This window comes from Phyllostomus hastatus, unplaced genomic scaffold (genome assembly GCF_019186645.2).
Source record: "Phyllostomus hastatus isolate PE091 unplaced genomic scaffold, TTU_PhHast_1.1 phas_scaffold_1674, whole genome shotgun sequence".
Taxonomy (NCBI): domain Eukaryota; kingdom Metazoa; phylum Chordata; class Mammalia; order Chiroptera; family Phyllostomidae; genus Phyllostomus; species Phyllostomus hastatus.
The window spans coordinates 26,049,355-26,067,917 of record NW_025334011.1 but is presented as its reverse complement, the minus strand read 5'-3'; the positions used below and the strand labels follow the sequence as shown (position 1 = coordinate 26,067,917).

The 18,563-nt window shown below is 41.1% G+C and overlaps 1 protein-coding gene across 3 annotated transcripts in view; it reads left to right on the top strand.

Moving 5' to 3' along the window:
- Positions 1-590: 590 nt before the first annotated feature.
- Positions 591-18,563, top strand: part of PRKCQ (protein kinase C theta) — a 123,319-nt gene continuing 105,346 nt past the window's right edge. For all 3 annotated transcript variants that reach the window (XM_045858104.1, XM_045858098.1, XM_045858100.1), the window contains exon 1: positions 591-795. The gene's annotated coding sequence lies outside the window, so the exon portion shown is untranslated. The remainder of the gene's footprint in view (positions 796-18,563) is intronic.

Sequence of the window (18,563 nt, the reverse complement as noted above, 5' to 3'; positions counted from 1 at the left end):
TATAATTTCTAATTTGAATTTTTTAAAAAAAAGAATTCTATGAGTATAGGAAAACCCATTCCACTTATCCTCATCACAATCGTCACTAGTATCACTGAGGCACAAAAGTCTTAAGATGACATTGCAACTTCAAGGGCTGTCAGGTTTAGAGAAGGCACCTTTGGACATTATAAATAAAACAACAGTGTGCAGATAGAAAAATCAAAGTCCTAAGTCAGACACAACCTAGGAAAGACTACCCAAGGCACGGAATTGTACGCAAACCTCCTCAAGCAAGTAATTGTAAAACAACAATGTTCACAAGTCCTTTCTAGTGTAAAAACAGGCAAAACAGATGGAATTCTTTTCACTGGGTGACCTTGATCTTTCCCACTGAAGGATTATTTTCGCTTTTCAGTTTGGCTGCTCCCCACCCCTCACCCTGCCTTTCCTCGTACTCAGCCTGCAGAGGTGCTCAGTGGCTCTACCTTAGCCCTCCCAAAGCATCGCACCCCAAAGGTGTCCCATCCGGGTCCCCTGCTCGCCGTAGTGAGGCAGTGAGGCGAGAGGCACCAGTGAGGAGCAAGGCTGGAGGGAGGGGCGAGCAGAGCCAGAGGAGTGGAGGCCGGCAGCAGTGTGCTGTGGGCGCTGGTTCCTGGGGAGGAGGGCGTCTGGGGCGCTCCGGTGGTCCGGGCGCGGGGTGAAGAGCGCCCCCTGGCAGGCTCCGCCTGCGGGAGCACCCACCGCCCGGGTCCTGCCAGTGCCCGCGCCACTACGAACAACAGCCGTGCTCGGAACAGGCAGCCCATCCAGCAGGTAGGTCCCTGCGTGCCCGCTCTTAGCGTGCTGTGGAGGGAAGGGGGTCTGCCTTCATGAGTCCAAGACCGCAGTCCACCGGGGACGGTCGACCCAGCTCCCGCAGTGACATGTTCCAGGAAGGGGTGAGAAATCGACAAAGAAATCGAAAAGAGACACGAGTGCAGCAAACTTTAGGTCACTTGTTTCCCGGGGTTTCTTGCGTGTGGATTGCACAGGATGCTGCGGACCTTGTCCGCCAGGAGGCCACCGGGGCTGGGGGCGCTTCTTCCTTCTTTCTTGTGTTTTGGTTTTGTTTCTTTTTTTTTTTTTTCAACTCACCTGAACTAAGGAAAGTAGGGGGAAGGAAAGGAAGAAGGTGGGAAGTTTTATATTCTTGGCAAATATTTGTAAGGAAAGATATTTGATACAGATAGCAACTCGTCACAGAAAACTTGTTTTATTTGTATGTATTTGCTAGAGCCGCAGGAAGGGCTACCAACACTCTTCCAAACGAACTAAGTTCCTTTTCAAGGGCCTGGGGTAGGGTGAGGTGGGTTTCTGAGAAATCCAAAAAACAAAAAATCCTCTGGTGCTTAATTCTGTAACACTGAGAGACAGTAGTTTGTTTTTCAGCTTTGAGGGTCACATGTATAGAAAGTAGAGTTAAATGTCTTTATTTTACTGGACTTTTAAAAGCCCTGATTATCAACATGAGATGGACTGTTTACGCTAAAGGCGTAGGCACTCCCATGGGCATGAATAGAGATCCAAAGGCTGGCTTACCTAGGAGGTTCTGGTTGTTCCTGCAAGGTGAGTGTCACTGAGCTGCCTTGTCCTTGGGGGTTCTCCTGCTTAAAGTTGGTAACAAAAGATGACTCAGTAAGGGCACAGGGAGGAGGGGTGGGGACATGGAGAAAAAAATGAGCACTCACCACTCCTCCCTGTCAGTGGTGAGACCCACCCTCCCTGGAGAGTGTGCGGGTCCTGCGGGGGCCAGTGCCCTTTTTGGAAATGAGTCTGGCAGCTCTACTGGGTGTTGCCTCCCTCACGTTGTTTTCTAGAGCTGTGACCACCACGGGTCCTTTCCTGACCGGGATGTTTCACAGACAAACCCTATTTACAAGGTCCTGGGTGCCCCCACTCCCAGCACACACCCTGACCTTGTGAATCACTGTCCTCATTTTCCCCCTAACTTATCTTTGGCAGCTCATAAAATGGCAGGCTTACCCGCAGATGCTTGATGTCTTTTAAAAATGCTGGGTCTCTGCAAAGGAGGGTGACATTTACTAATTTGGTTGCAAATTACTTTTGAGGTTTATGCACAGCTGTTTAAAATCCCTCCCAGATCAGGGCCATTGTTTGAGGCAGGTGTCTGCCTCAGAGTGATCTTGTTCTCTCTTTCTTCTGCTGATTGAATGTACATATATTTTGTTTTGTTTTGTTCAAAAATATGAACATACATATAGTTAAAAATGCAGCCTTGGAAGAGCTTCTAAAACCTTCAAAGCCTCAGGTGTGAAACTCATCCAGCTTAATGATTAAATCTAAATTAAATTTTGTTTTGTTTTGTTTGCATGCATCAACTTTTATTTCTGATTTCAAGAGTAACCTGTTCCACATTAGTCTTTGTTTCAGCCTCCTGTGATTTTTTTTTTTTTTGTAAACTTCCAGGGAAGAGTCTTGTCACCATCCTCCACTTTGTCATATTCATTTCTGCCCCTGTCTTGTACTGTGGTGGTTCAGAATGGCGAGGGGCTTTTAGGCCCACTTCTCCACCTCCTTTCCCACAGCTCCCCTTGCTACAACCTTTTGTTGAGTCTGCTGGGAAGATACCCAGGTCAACTACTGGAACTTTGATTCCTTTTGCTGATGTCTCTCTTCTCTTTCATATATGCAGGGACATTGCTCAATTATTCACAGCTCAGTCTTGCTTATAACCTCAGTGGCCCCCTTCAACACTAATATTTGATTTCTCGTGTTCATGGCAGGTACTGGAGACTCCCTTCAATAGCCTTTGTCTTTGGCCATTTCTATAAAGACCTTCATTAAATTGTAACGTAGTCTCTCTCTTTTGTGGAAAAGATGGAATTCTTTTCTATAATGAATTTGGTGTTTCAGCGAAAATTTCCTGTGCATTGGGTCCAGGATTTTCTTTTGAGAGTGTGGGTTCACAGTACAAATCTGTGACTGGCATTCAGAGTAAAGCTCCACAAATCTCCTTATAATGCAGTACTTAATGATAGGACATTTTCCAACCTTTAAAATAGGAATTAGAATTAGTACTTTCTTTTTTAATGCATTTCATGTTTTAGAGTTACCAATTACGTGTTTGGCCTTGAAATTATTGCTGTTATATTAATTTAATGTGACTGCTAATAAGGATATATTTTATTTCAGGTGATTTCTTTTTCATTGGGTTCAATCTTTTATTTCTTTTTTCAAATAATTCCCACAAACAGTTTAAAACAAAAAGTTCTGTAGTGAAAAGCCCCAGAGAGCACAGATGTACCATGTGATTCCATATTCGTGTGATTTTATTGCCCCAAGTCAAATCTGTCATTTAAAGTGGAGAAATCAGTGTGGTGATGTCACACACACAGCATCGAGCCCCTTCTTCCTGTTTGTGTCCATCACTCTGAAACTTTAATTGCCTCATTTGCAAGCAGCAATGCATCTCACTTTGCTTTTTCATATTTGTTCTAACTGTTAAGGTAGAAATCATGAAAAGCTCATAGAAAAAGCTCTGTGTGGAGGCAGAAAGATGAATTAAAAGGCATTTCTTTCAGGAACGGAAACATCTTTCTTCATTTTAATATGTCAGGCATTTATACACAAATTCACATTTTCCTGACATCTGAAAATATCCTTGGGGCAAAATGAGAATCAGAGGTTTTGGGAATTAGGGACAGCTCATCCCAAGCCCAGAGCTGCAGATTTCTGCTCTGGGATTAAACTAGCAGATATTTAAAGGCACTCATTTTGGCAGCACATACTTTTACAGGTGGGCAGAGGTTAACACTCACTTTCCATTAAGCTAATAATATTGATGATAATGATAGAGCCAGTAAAAGCAATAAAACATAATTTTGTTGAGTCATTATTATTTATCATTTATGTGCTAGATATACTCCCAACTTTATTTATATTTGACAAACATTACTATCTCATTTAATCTTTGCAAAGCTTTTACAACAGATTTTTTTAAAGATTTTATTTATTTATTTTTAGACAGAGGGGAAGGGAGGGACAAAGAGAGAGAGAAAAACATCAATGTGTGGTTGCCTCTCATGTGCCCCCTGCTGAAGACTTGGCCTGCAACCCAAGCATATGGACCAGCAACCCTTTGGTTTGCACGCTGGCTCTCAATCCACACCAGCCCGGGCTGCAAAGCTTTTTTAAATTAGATGTTCTTACTATCATCATCTTTCTCATTTCACAGATGAGGAAATTGAGGCTCAGGCAGGTTAAGTCACTTGTCCAGCTCTTATAGATGATAAGTGGTTGCGTCAGGTTTATCTGACTACCAAGCCCTTGCTCTAAACCACAGAGCTGGAGAACCTACCAATTAACTTTTTAAAAATTGTGGTGAAATATACATAGCATTTAAGTATACAGTTCATAGTCACTAAATACAAGGTGGGCCAAAATAAGTTTACAGTTGTTTGAATGGAAAATAGTACCACAAATAATAATGCAAGAATAAACTCAGTTTTGTGTGTTCACAACTGTAAACCTACTTTGCCCACCCTGTACACATTGCTGTCCAACCAGCACCACCGTCCATCCACGCAAAACTGAAACTCTGTTCCCACTAAACAGTAACTCCCAATTCCCTACTCCCCCCGGCTCCTGGAAACCACCACTCCACTTTTTGTCTCTATGAATTTGACTACTTTTGATACTTCATATAAGTGGAATCATACACTATTTGTCTTTTTGCGGCTTTGTTATTTCAGTTAACGTAATATCCTCAAGGTTCATATTGTAGCATAAGTCACAATTTCCTTCCTTTTTAAGGCTGAATAATAATCCATTGTATGTATAGACCACATTTTGTTTATCCATTTATCTGTCGATGGATACTTGGGTTGCTTCCACATTTGGGCTATTGTGAATAATGCTGCTATGAACATATGTGTACAGGTCTTGTTTAAATTCTTTTGGCTATATACCCAGAAATGGAATGGCTGGATTAAGTGGTTATTCTGTGTTTAATTCTTTGAGGAACCTCATACTATTTTCCACAGCAGCTATACCATTTTACATGCCTACCAACCATGCACAAGGGTCTTAGTTTCATTCTTACCGACACTTCTTATTTTCCATTTCTGTAATAGTGGCCATCCTAATGGGTGTGACATGGTACCCAATGAACTCTTTACCAAATCATTCCATGCCTGATGTCAGGGGTCTCCAGGCTGATGATACTCCTGAATTCATTGCTTTTTCCTATCTGACCTTGTGCTTACATACCTTTCTCTAGTATAGAATCATTGGAGTAATTACTACTCAGGCATTCCCTGAGGACTGAAGAAACCATGGGCAGGAGCCCTCCTAAAAGATAAACAAAAGGTCCCTCTAGGTCAGGTGGCCCCTACCTACATGGATTGGTTAAGAAGAAATAGTACTGATTATACAGACCAGGGATGATTTAACCAGAAGTTGACAAAGATTAAAAGGGCCACTCCTTCCTCCCCCAACACTCTCCCCATTCTGCTGTGAAAATACAAACATTGGGAGATGATGTGCTTTCCTTTCTAAAGCTGGGGTCCCCGGGACCGGAGCTGAATCCAGCCGCCTACTCTTTTCAGTGTCTATCCAGGGACTGATGAGTTCTACCACAAAAATATATTTGGAACTATGCAAATTCACAATGCTCTAATTCCATGATTTCCAACTCCAGCCAGGCTTTCACACTTTCCCAGGTCAGCCCTCTTGCACTTTCTACAGCACCTATTTCACACCTTCTCCTGCCAACACCATCCCCTCCACTCATGGCACTTTGCCTTGCTTCCTGCTTCTCTGAAAATGGAAGTTCTCCAGAAGAGAACCTAACCCTTGAGTATATGATGACAGGGCTGCAAATCTTAGCTTAAATCTTAGAGTTCACCTTCCCTTCTTTTACAATTAAAAAAAAAAAGCCTCGCTTCCTCTCTAATGTTCATCTTTCAGTAATGCTCTGGAATCCATTTCTTCTTCATTCTTGGGAATCTCTCTTGGTTATCTCCTCTCTCACCTACCATATTTTGCCATGTATAATGCACACCCACATTTTTGTGTACATTATACATGGATTATATCCATCATTATACCCATGGTATATGATCATTATACCCAGGTATAATGTGCATCCTTATCTGTCCCTCAAAAATTTGGTCAAAAAAGTTCATTTTATGTGGCAAAATATGGTATATTTTCCTTTTCTCCCTCATTACTGGCCCCATTCTCACTGCATGAAACATGCTTAAATCCCCTCTTCCTTTGAAGAAAAAGACCATCTTTCTCTGCCTCCCTCTAGCTACTTCCTTCTCTCTTTCCACCTTGTCACAGCCAAACTCCTTCAATTTTCCTCTCCACCTGCTGCTCTGTTCTGTCACTCCAAATGTCTTGGCCACAGATATCTGGCTTTGCCTCTGGTGCCTCTAGGAAGCTATCATGCTCACACTCTTTTTAACTAATTCTTCCTAAATTCTGCTTATCTCTTACTTGACATCTCTGCAGCCCACTTGGTACTGAGCACACCTGCATTCGTGGAGCAATGTTTCCATTTGTTCTCCCTTCCTGTTCTCCTTCCTCCCTCTCTTCTCCTTTGCAAGTTGCCCCTCTCCTTTCTGTCCCCTGGAAGGTTAACATTCCTCAGTTTTTCTCATGTCATGGGCAACCTCATTCCTCATGGACCTCAACAGCCATGTCCTCGCTGACCATAACCAAAACATTACCTATCCAAAGTCCTACTTATCCTCTTCCACAGATAGTTGATGGGCACATCCAGTAGCACAATATCCCAAACTGAACGTGTCGCCTTCCTCCTTCCTCTTTCCATACATTTGCCTTCCCATTTTTCCTGGTTTCTGGCACTGGCATTATCCATCCTTGCAGAACCAGAAATCTGAATGTTCTTCCCTGAATGTCTCACCTCCAGGCTCACCCCAAACCAAGTTCTATTGGTTTCACCCACTGAATATCTCCCTATTCCATCCACCCTTTCCTGCCCCTACTGCCTCTGCTCTGTTTACAGGCCACCACTGGTTCTATTCTAGATCACTGCCAGAACCTCCTAACTGGTCTCTGTCACTATGGATTGTTCTCCATGCTGCAGCTGAGAGGATCTTTCTAGATCTCAGATCTAAGCATGTCACTTCCTTGCTTTAAGTTTTCCAATGGCTACCCAATACACTTGGAATGAAACCCAGATTCTGTAACAGGAATTGGGAGGTTCTAGTTAATCTACACTCCTCTGTCTTCTCCAGCCTCACCTCTCCAGCCCCACACACACATCACACTCCTCCAAGTCTGGCTTCTTTGGGTTCCTAAGCAGCTCCTTGCTTCATCCCCTGCTTCATCAACTTTTGGCCCAACCTCTAAACTTCTCCTTCCTTTGGCTAATTCCTAAGATCATCAGTCCCCAGCTTAGATGTCTCCCTCTGGAAAGCATTTCCTGATCCTCCAAATTAGGATTTTGTTTCCTCCCATATGCTCTTAAAGCACATATAAGATCATCTATTTAAAGTGCTTAGCACCATGTGTAGCATATAGTAATCAATCAATAACTGTTATCTACCTCTCTACACTTAGAATATATGGCCATTATTTTTTTTACTTTTAGACTTCCCCAGTAGATTATAAACTCCATGAGAGCAGAGGCCACATTCTCCTTTATTCTCTGTTGAAACTTTAGTATCTTGCACCATAGCTGACATACAGTAGGTGCTCAATAAGTATTAGTAGAATAAATAAATAAGCCATAAATTTTAGAACCTGTAATATCTAAAGAACTGAGTGCTATAGGAGAAAAGAATCCCAAACAAGTCATTTAAATGTCTGTACAAGTAGAATCACTATCATCCTGGGCAGTTTTTGCCTGTGGGTTCTACCTAGAATTGTCTAAATAAACTCTACTAGAAAGTCAAAATTGAAGGAAATGGGAAACATTTTTAAATGTTAACAGGCGACTTGCTACAAGGGAAAAACTCTTTCTCCCCCTGCCTATGGCGTGATTTTCTCCCTCTATCATCCTTAATTTCTCACCTCCAAAAGCTTACCATTTATAAAGCTTACCATTATAAAGCCAGGAATAAAAGGAAAAAAGACTAAGCTAAGAATGATCAGAAAATAAAAGGTAACATTAAAATAATTTGAAGTATCCTACAAGCAAAAAGATGAGGTAAAAGGTACACATTAAATGTAGATCTATTGAGAAATCAATTATATACTTTTATTAAAATTAGTTACTTTAATAAAAATATTAAAGCATAAAAGAGGTAAAAAAAAGTTTTAATGAAATGTCTAAAGACTTCAAGAACAAATTCTTCAGAACAAAACTATAATTATCTTAAAACTTGTTAAAGCATGTAAGAATAGGAAAGGTAAAAAGTAGAAGACTAAATTCAAGAATTTGGATGATAAAAGCATGCCAGAGATAAAATAATTGAAAGCATTCAAAGAAAAATGTGTTTAATATAAGTAGTAATAAATTATTTATGGACTCACTTGAAGGTAGAATAACCAAAAATATGAAATGAAAGGGGGGAAAACATAATCTTTTAAAGGAGATTAAAAATAAATCCCAGCAGCCCTGGCTGGCATAGCTCAGTGGATTGAGCGCGGGCTGAGAACCAAAAAGTGTCGCAGGTTCAATTCCCAGTCAGGCCAAATACACGGGTTGCAGGCCACGGCCCCCAGCAACCACACATTGATGTTTCTCTGTCTCTTTCTCCCTCCCTTCCCTCTCTAAAAATAAATAAATAAAATCTTTAAAAAAAATAAATAAATCCCAGCAATAATAAAATAAAATGAACACGAATATGGGATCCTAACAAGAAAACCAGAGCTAAAACAAGAGCTTGGGTTTCTGGCTTGTACCACAAAAACCCACATAACCCAATGGGATTTTAGAGAGTTCCGAGTGCACTTTGCTTCATGAATGGCATTGTGTTTTGGAGGAAATGAACTGTGAGTTCCACTGTGACCCATCCCTGCAAGGGAGTGTCAACAAGGGCTCAGGTAAGGGCCACCGAATTGTTATGCTCACCTTTGCCTGCAAATTACGTCTTCTGCATTCTAGCCCCTACTGGGGTCTCCATCCAAAGCATCCTGCTTTCCTTTAGCAAATTAGAAAACTAGGTGGCCCCCTAAATCCTAAGTGTACTTGTCCCTTTGTTCACGAAAACCTCTTCTCAACCAGAGTCTCTTTTAGCAATTAGCCAAAAACAAAAGGTGTCCTTTGTGTTATCTGTGTTCCATGTAGCTTGTCATGTGATTACTTCCCTTTTTTGCTTTTGTATGTGTCTGAGGACCTGAGGTTTCTCTCCAGCTTATAACTGAAGCTTAATAATGATATTTTAATTCAATTATGTCCTAAATAAGCTACCCTAAGGACACATGCCAGGTGTTCTGCTTCCTTCCCTTTCTTTAACTCTTGGTGCAGAGCTCAGACTGCAGACTTAAGGAAGCTCACAAAGCCTCTCAGAGTCAAGGGATATATATGACTTTCCTCCAGTCACCAACATGACAGATTCTGAGTACGATGTCTACTTTTCAGGCCTAATCATTCATATTAAGAGCCCCGAGCACTCCAATTTTTGTCCATATTCTCAAGGTGAGTTTTAGGGATCTGAGAGTGGTCCATAGAGCCAAGTATACAGTTACTCTCTGGTGTGTTGACTTTGGTTTAGCCAGTCTCTACCCTTTATCCTGATGTTTCTTCCCCTCCCAGGTTCTAAGGTGCCAGTCTTTCCACCTTGTTGCCCTGCAATTTCCCTACAGTAAACAAGGAAGTATGGGAGCTGGCCCACAAAGGTATTAGGGATCCAAAATAGATTGTCCCTTTCAGTAGAAGAGACTGGGGAGAGGCTGTAGGATCGTGTGGCATCATTCCCCTTGCTTATGCCCTGCCCTTTGATGGCCATGCCAGGCTTTCAGAGCCAAACAGTGAAGACGGAAAGAAAGGTCACTGAAATTGGAGCCAGGAGACCAAGGTTCTCACTCCAGATTTGCCACACTGAGCACAGTATGAGTGAGTTGGATGAGGGGAAACTTCTGATCCTACCATTTTGTAGCTGTTTTTCAGGTGTTCTTTTGGCACCCACATGTCCCTGGGTACTGGGGCTGGTTCAGTACCACATAAATTTTAAGGATTCCAGGCAATACATTCATAAGTGTTGGTGAACAGCCTATACAGAGTAGCAAATATAATTAATACTGGAATGAGCAACTCCTTACTGATAAACTGAACTACAGTCACCCAAACACTAAAATCACTCAACTACAATGTCTTGATTTTGCAAAAACAAAATTTCATATAATTATAAATTATATTTCCTCTGCTGTGTTGTTGGTGATGGTAATTCAAGGAAGGTTGCTGTAACAACCAAGTTTTCTCAAAATGCTGGTTCTCCAAAACAACTTGATTTCCTCAGTGAACTTTGTCTCTGAAAGATAAGATAATGGAGAATGACAGCCAGATGGAATCTTCTTTCTTCTGGGATTGGGAACAGTCTCAATTCTTCTGCATTAATCATTCAAAAAGAAAAAGAAATTGGTATTTTTTTCAGGATATATTCAGGCTGTATAGAAGGGGTGATATTAAGAATAGCCATATAAACTCTTTCTTAAGAGGAACTGGAATTACCCTGCCCCTTACATACAACTGAGCTAATCCTAGAGAGTTTTCTAAAATCCTTTAAATGTTGATGAAATAATCCAGTCAGAAATAACTTGCATAATTCTAGGTTGTGGGGCAAAGGCAGCTTAAGTATTTGCCGAAGGCACAGCACAAGGTTCTTTAACCTTCATTCTCCCATTCCAATAAAAAGTAGGATTTCGCTACCGGGACACTTTCCTAGGTCTGAGCATGGAGATGTGTTAATATTTAGAGTACACTTGAGATCTGTGACTAAAGGCACTTAGTAAGGCATCTGAGCAGTAGGAAAATGGTGTTCATTACTTACTAAAATCAAATAAATACCACTTACTTGACAAAAAAATGCCAATATTGCTAAACATAAATTAGCACATAATTTTAGAAATTAATGAAGTAAAACTCACCTGTTAAAAGTTTCCCTTTGGTGGAGCTAGTAGAGAGAAACACCAACACACAACATATTTAAAAGGTATTACTTCAATAGAAATGAAAGAAAGAAAAGACCCTTTTCTCAAGAGAACAGACTAGAAGTATTCAGAGTAGAGAGAATATATGTTTATTTAAATTTGTGAAAAATCAGTTTTCTCCTAAACAATATTGTAGGTACTTTCTCATGGAAAAACAGCCTAGACTTTGGGTTACAAAAGCTAGACCTACAGAAAAATCACACTATTCAAGTACTGTTCTATCTGGAGACACTTGGCCATACAGCAAAGGAAACAGAACAAAAGAATCAGGAAACGTTCTGCAGCTCCAAAAGGTGAAACATGCATTTGCGTGGCTATTTGTCTTAAAACTACCAACAGGAAAGTTCACACTGAACTCCAGGGAATTTTAATCCACACACCACATTTTCTTAGCCTTTAGCCAGACAGAATCACAGGGTTACATTTTCTAAGAACTCCTTTCTTAAAAACTTAAGTGCTAATCAGTGAGGTGTGACATAGGCTCAAAATGAGATTTGTTAATAAGTAATTAAGGATGAAGTACAACCAGACACATATTGACAGTGAAGCAGTGCTATCGCCCTGAAATTGTCAATGCTGCATTTTGTTATTTATTTGACATGCATTTATTTGACTCAAAGTATTGCTTTGCATAGGATTCACTGTGTAACAAACCAACCCAAAGCTTAGGGACTTAAAAATGACAACAGTTTATTTGGTCATGACTCTGTGGATCAGGAAGTTGGACTGACTTTGTTCCTCACAGTGTCACCTTGGGTTTCTCAAGGTCAAGGTCAGATATGAAATGGGACCAGTCACATATGGTGCTTGGCGGGTATAGCTAGAAGACTGGGACCACCCCAAGTCCCTTCTGTCTATGTGGCTACCTCAGGCATCTTTTGAGTGTTCCAAACACACAAAGGCAAAAGCTCAGATTTCTTAAGGCCAAAACTAGGAAGTCACAGAGCATCACTGCTGTCATGTTCTACTGACCAAAACACGTCACAGGCCAGCTAAGCCCCAAGAAGGGCAGTGGATGGCACCCTTCAGAGGGGCACGGCCGAATGGCCTTGAAGAAGAGTGGGGAATGTCGGGTGCTGTTGTGGCCACCTTGGAAACACAGTCTAGCACAAATATTCAGGCTGTTGATATGGTAACAGGTCATAAAGGTGACCTCAAGTGTATTTTCTGCAGAAACAGAGCCTCTAGTCTCACCCTTTTCACCTGCTCTTCACTCTGCTGACAAAAAGTTCTGGCTAAAACAAAAATCTGACTGCCACTGTCTACTTTGAGAACTCTTTGGTTGTTCCATACCATCTGCAAAATAAAACCCAGACCCTTCACATGGTTTGCTGGGTCCTCCCAAATGGTGCCTTGACTGCATCTCCAGCCTCCCATCTCAGGAGGCCTTGAGCACCTCATAGTTCCTCCCTACTCTTGGTTAGCCCAGCTCCATGTGGGACCAGGGGCTTGAGATCCACTTTTTCCCATCCTCACTTTGCTGACCCCACAAGCATCACCTCCTTTGTGAAGCCCACCCCTCCAACCCCCAATGTATTAAGACATCTTCCCCCATGAGCCGTGGCATCCTGTACAGAAAGCCATCTCGGTAGTGCTAACACTCCCCTTTGTTGTCAGGACCACGTCACAAGCTCCTCAAAGGCAGGGACCTGCATGTTATTCTCTCTAATCTGCCCTTCCCTAGAGCAGAATCCCACACACTTGTAAATATTTCTTAAAGGTCAGTTTAGTACAGGCAGATGACAGAGTGGCAGAGTGCCTGGGAGAAAGACCAGAGAACTCCAAACAAGAAGGCTAGTGTGAAGAAGAAGAGGGCCAGGGCCCAGGAGTTCAAACAGTGTGAGGGAACTAAAGCAGTGGGTGCAAAGCTGCAAAAAAAGCATAAAGGGGATGCACTAGATAAATGCATGACAAGAAACAAACACAGCAAGTCAAACAGAAAATTCAATTAGATGAGAAAGTGTGTGTCGAGGTAAAGAAAAAAGAATCAGTGAGAAGATATGACTGCCTCAGACCAGACCCTGCCACAGAGATGGGGCACCCCTGACCGGAAATTACAAGGTGGGACACCCAGAATCCAACCAAGGCAGAACCTCCCTCCCCCAGACACTGGGCAGCTCTCCACAGGTGACTGACTGCCCCACCTAGAAGGGCAGGAGAGAAGCTGGGCAAAGTGAAGGGAACTGATGCTCCTGGGGAAAACCATGGAACACCATTCCTAAATCTGAGATGTTGCTCTTTACTCCTGGTCCGGACTGACTGAAGAACATGAAAGCGAAACTGACTGTGATGCACTTGACTCTAGAGACAAGGTACAGGGGAAATAGTGTGACCGAGGAGAGGGGGTGGTAGCTGAGCACCAGCGATGAACACCCACCTTAGAAGAGCCCATTGCCTTCTTTTCACAACAAAACTAAAAAGGGAGTGATCGTCATGAGAAAATTTTTTTCTGCTAAATAGTAGAAGAAAACATGACTAGTGAGTATATAAACGAAGTACTACTAATTATAACTAATATTGTTTTTTTTCTATATACCAGCTACTGTTCTGAAAACTTTATATCCATTAACTCATTTTAGGTAGCTCCTCTTATTGTCCTCCTTTTACAAATGAGGTAGAGTAGCTTCAGTAAAGCTACTTTGCTGAGGTAGCTTGTTCAAAGTCACGCTGACATGGCTGCTAAACAAAGTGACAGGGCTGGAGTGTCAAGACCGGCAGGGTGATGCCCCAGCCCATGTTCTCAACACTCTCTACTAAGCTTGAATTTGGTTATATACTGTATCTACTGACTCATTTTTTAAAAAATACTACCTGACATTGGTATTGATTCTAAGAAGTGAGTTTTGACACTTCCTTCCCTCTTTATATCTCAATTACTGTTTTGGGTATATTTCCTTGTTTTGCTGTGCAATATATTACTCATTTTAGTAACAGAGAAAATATCACTTGGGTTCAGCTTCATACCTCAAGCCTATCTTTTCTAGATCCTTCCCAGGCATTTTTGCCACTGGCCCTAGAGGGTGGATCTCCTTACGTCAGGCAGCTTGTAAATTCTTCCAGGCATTTAGAGAGATGTTTTTAAAAGGCTAGAAAGCTGCATGGAACTCTCAAAGCTTCTGCCTCCAGGGTAAACTGATGAGGGAGAAGGAGACTGCCACAGACCTTCCCTCTGGCGCCCATCACTGACAGCTCACTCCCCGGTTCCCATGGGGCAGAAGTACATAGATGAGGCCCACAGTCAGCCACGCTCGTTTGCCTGGTCTTCCTTTCTTCCTCAACCTTGAACATCTGCTTGGTCCCTGCTTTTTCCCTGCCTGCATTTCTCCTTTCCAGGAATGTCAGACACCAGGTTCATTGTGCTATATTTTCTTTCTGCCAGCTGTATTCCAGACCTAAAATACTGTAAAAGAAAAATACATTTTAAGTAAACTCAAAAAACACATTTTAGAATCCTAATTTATTCTTCTGATTTTTTATTAATTTCAATCTTAAACTCCCATGACACACTCCTTAAACTTTCCTCTTACATAGTTATTCATTTTTCTCCTCAGTTCTTTTATGTGTCTAATACTCTATTTGACAATACATTAAACAGATTAAAAATGACAAATTCTATCATATATGGACACACACATATACAGACTGCTGTAAGTTGCAAAGAGCTGCTAAAGAAGAAAGTTTGCTTAATTAAAAATGAATGAGAAATGCAGCTCACTCAAAGCTGCAGCCTCAACTTTACAGGGTGGTTCTGGAAATTAGAAAAGTTGTATATTGTTATACTGTGAGATAAATTGTTTTTCAGTATATGCCTGATGTAACTTTATAATTTGCTTTTTAGTTCTGATCCTTTTTATGTCTATTATTTATTCATGATTATTATTTGACAAGCTTCTGAAGCACAAGATTCCAAAAAGTTCAAGGAGATATCCTTAGTCAAGAAAACATCCCTTTTACCAATGTCTTCCAAAGGATATTTTTTTAAATCTTAAGAAACCTGTACTTTATTATTTTTGGTTGGTTTGCAAAATAACACCAGCAATACAACAGATGCCTAATATTTGAGCAAATGGACAATTTTCAGAGACTGACCAACTTATTGAATATATAAACATTAGCCCTGAAAATTAATAAATAGGAAAATAAGGCACAGAACATCCATGATTCATTGACTTGGGGGCAGAAACAAAGTATCTACACTTGTGTAACTTCCATTTTAACCTTACCCTCTGCCCCTCATGGATTGCTGATGGGAGCTGCCCCATGGCCAGCACTTACAAAGGATGTATGGACTTGGCCATAGAGGAAGGAAAGACGCTGGGAAAAACCATTGTGTCACAGGGGCATTTTCTTGTCTTGGAGTAGACTTCCCAGCAAATCAAAGGGTAGCTGCCTTTGGAATGCTACTTCCCACCTGATCTCAAAATACCCTCCATAACACTGCCAGAAAGTTCTTACTTCACTTTATTCTTGTGCCTGAAATTCTGCCAACCAGAAGTTTAAGAAACACAGATCCTCTTAAAAATGCAAGCACTACTAAGATTTCCTTCACATGTTAGAGTGGCTTAATGAGTAACTTACAAAAAAAGAGAAAATTTTGTGGAGAAAGGAAAGGCTGAGATTGATTCAGTCAACAAATATTTATTGGTCAGGCACTTCATTGGTCATTGGCAATGATCAATCTGAGGGTTGCAAGTACAGGAGATAAAAGAAGGCCAGGGTTCCAGTCTGCATGAAACCTATTTTTTTTTTTAGAGGATAAAGACAATAAAAAAAAGTAGACAGCACACAAATAAGATGCTTTAGATCATGGCAACTACTATGAAACTGCTGTTTCATAGGAAGTAAAGAACTAAAAAGACAGATTTCTGGAACCCAGCTTGTGCTTACATTACTATTTTCTCTCTTTTTATGGAGAGCAGGGAAAAGGGAAAATACCTGGTATGTACTCACTGCCACAAAATCATGGTTACCAAAAGAAAAAAGGTGGGGTCCAGACAAGTCATCGGGAGATAGAGAAAAGGCATATTCTGTCCTTCCATGATCTTCTCCAGTCTTCCCTGAGGACAAGGCCTGGGGCATGGTTCCATTTTCACCACTGTGTTCCTTTTCTAGTATGTACCTGGCACTTAGTGGATGGTCGGTAAATATCTGTTGCTAGATACATGGAATCTGACTATTAACCATGATGGTTCATACTAGTAATGAGAACCTATACCTTTAAAAAAAATAATCCTTAATGTTGCTGAATAATCCTTAGTATTGCCTGTTGCTGAAATGCATAGAAGGAATCTGGGGCTCAGAGTTGCTGAGCTGGATGTTCAGGGAATCACAGCTGGTTAGTGGTAGAGTCAAAACTGTACTGAAAGCCTCTTGGCATCCACTGTTGGACCCTGGCTCTAAAATAACCTGAATAAACTCCAGTGTTCTTCCATATCAACCTCAAAAATTCAATTTCAACCTAAAAATCTTATTTCTCCTCCTGTATTAAGGTGACCCTATCCTCCCAAGTGAAAGGAACATGGTCCAGTAGGGGACACTACTCCAGCAAGCAGGGATTCCCCTCAGAACATTATGCTCCCAGAAGCTCTGCAGAGTCAGTCCATCAGCTTCTGGGTCCAAAGCAATTTCCTAGACCTTCATACTATACCCATAATGTTTGCTTGCTAAACCATCAGCTTCAGTTATTTACCTCATATCTGTGATCTAAGTTTTCTGGTTGTATTTTATCTAAGTCATCTTTATTTTAGTTGAGCTAAAGCTGTGGTTTTGCAAATTAAATCAGTTGTGGGTTTCTGCATATATCTCCTCCATGTGTTTACGAAGCTATTTTTTTCATTAGCATAGATGTCTGTTTTCATCTTTACAGTTGTGTGAGGGAAGATTTGTTTTGCTTAAGGTTCTTTTAAACAAATTTAAGACTACTGAGAAGAACACATTTAAAGAAATCAAACACTTTTTTTAGTGCCTTGATTAAGCTATATCATCAGCCACAATTGAGTTTCCTTAAAGTTTTGAAGTTTGTCCATAACAAAGAAATCATGTGGCTTTTGAGTCTGGACTTTATACTTTACACAAAAAGAAAGTGTTTCGTCTTTTTTCAACATGGAAGAGATATAAGAGGACAGCTCTTATGGGTAATATGGAGGAGAAATAGGCAGCATGCAATGGCAAGGGGATCTATACTAATTAGAAATTCACTGTAATGATCTAGAGAAGATATCTGAAGTTCCCAGGCTAAAAGACTGAAGATTAGGGGTCAATACAAAAGAAATAACCAGACAAAATCGACAGGACTTTTTGCATAACTGGATGTAAGGGATGAAAATAAAGGAGTACTCCCAGTTGATTCCAGTATTTGTAGCTCAGAAGACTCAGTAGCTGGTAACTCCATTGATCAAGACAGGAAAAAGAAGAGAGGCATGGGCATTGAGGAAAAGGTAGAATTCACATTTGCTCTGGTTGTACTTTGAGAAACTGGTAAAACACCACTTGGAGAGGTGCGGTTGGAAATATAAAACTAATGGAAGTGCAACTACAAGCCAAAAAAATGTACTTGTTGAAGCTACCACTAAGTAGAGGATAGCTGGAGCCATCGGCGTGAGTGAGATTGGCCAGGAAGGAGTCAAGTCAAAACCTGGACATATCCCATATTTATTGAGGTAAAGAAAACTGAACCAAAAGACTAGGCTGAAGAGAGGCTAATGAGATGGAAGGACAACAGGAGGGAAGAAAGGGAGTCAGGGAGGAAGAAGACCAAGAATGGGCCACTGGATCTGGAAGTTGGCATCGTCGGTGCCCTCTGAGAGAGCCAGACATGCAGAGTGGTGGGCTGCAGACACCAAAAGGCAGAGGAGGTGGAAGGAAAGGTGATAGAGCCACATCTGCAGAAGAAGTAACAAAAAATGACATCATCAGTACATTTGGCTCTCCTAGGTACCTCTTATCATTTGTTCCTATGAAAACATGACCCATGAAATGAGAACAAAGGGAATAATGAGAAGGTAATAATTCTTAGTATAATGTTCTATAGACGAAGAGGTCATTCTTAACCATACCCTATTTTTTTAATCCACCCTATGATATTCACTTATAAAACATAAATATAATGTTATAAAATTGGTATATTGCATTATTACCCTTAAAGTAATTCAAATTAGTGGCAGCCGTTGAAACCCCTTATATTCCATTTTGATGCTTATTTAAAATATGTATACAGCCCTGGCTGGTGTAGCTCAGTGGATTGAGCGCAGACTGAACCAAAGCATCGCAGGTTGGATTCCCAGTCAGGGCACATGCCTGGATTGCAGGCCAGGTCCCCAGTAGGAAGTGCACGAGAGGAAACCACGCATTGATGTTTCTCTCCCTCTCTTTCTCCTTCCCTTCCCCTCTAAAAATAAGTAAATAAAATCTTTTTTAAAAAATAAATAAATGCATACATACATAACAATGGATGTCTT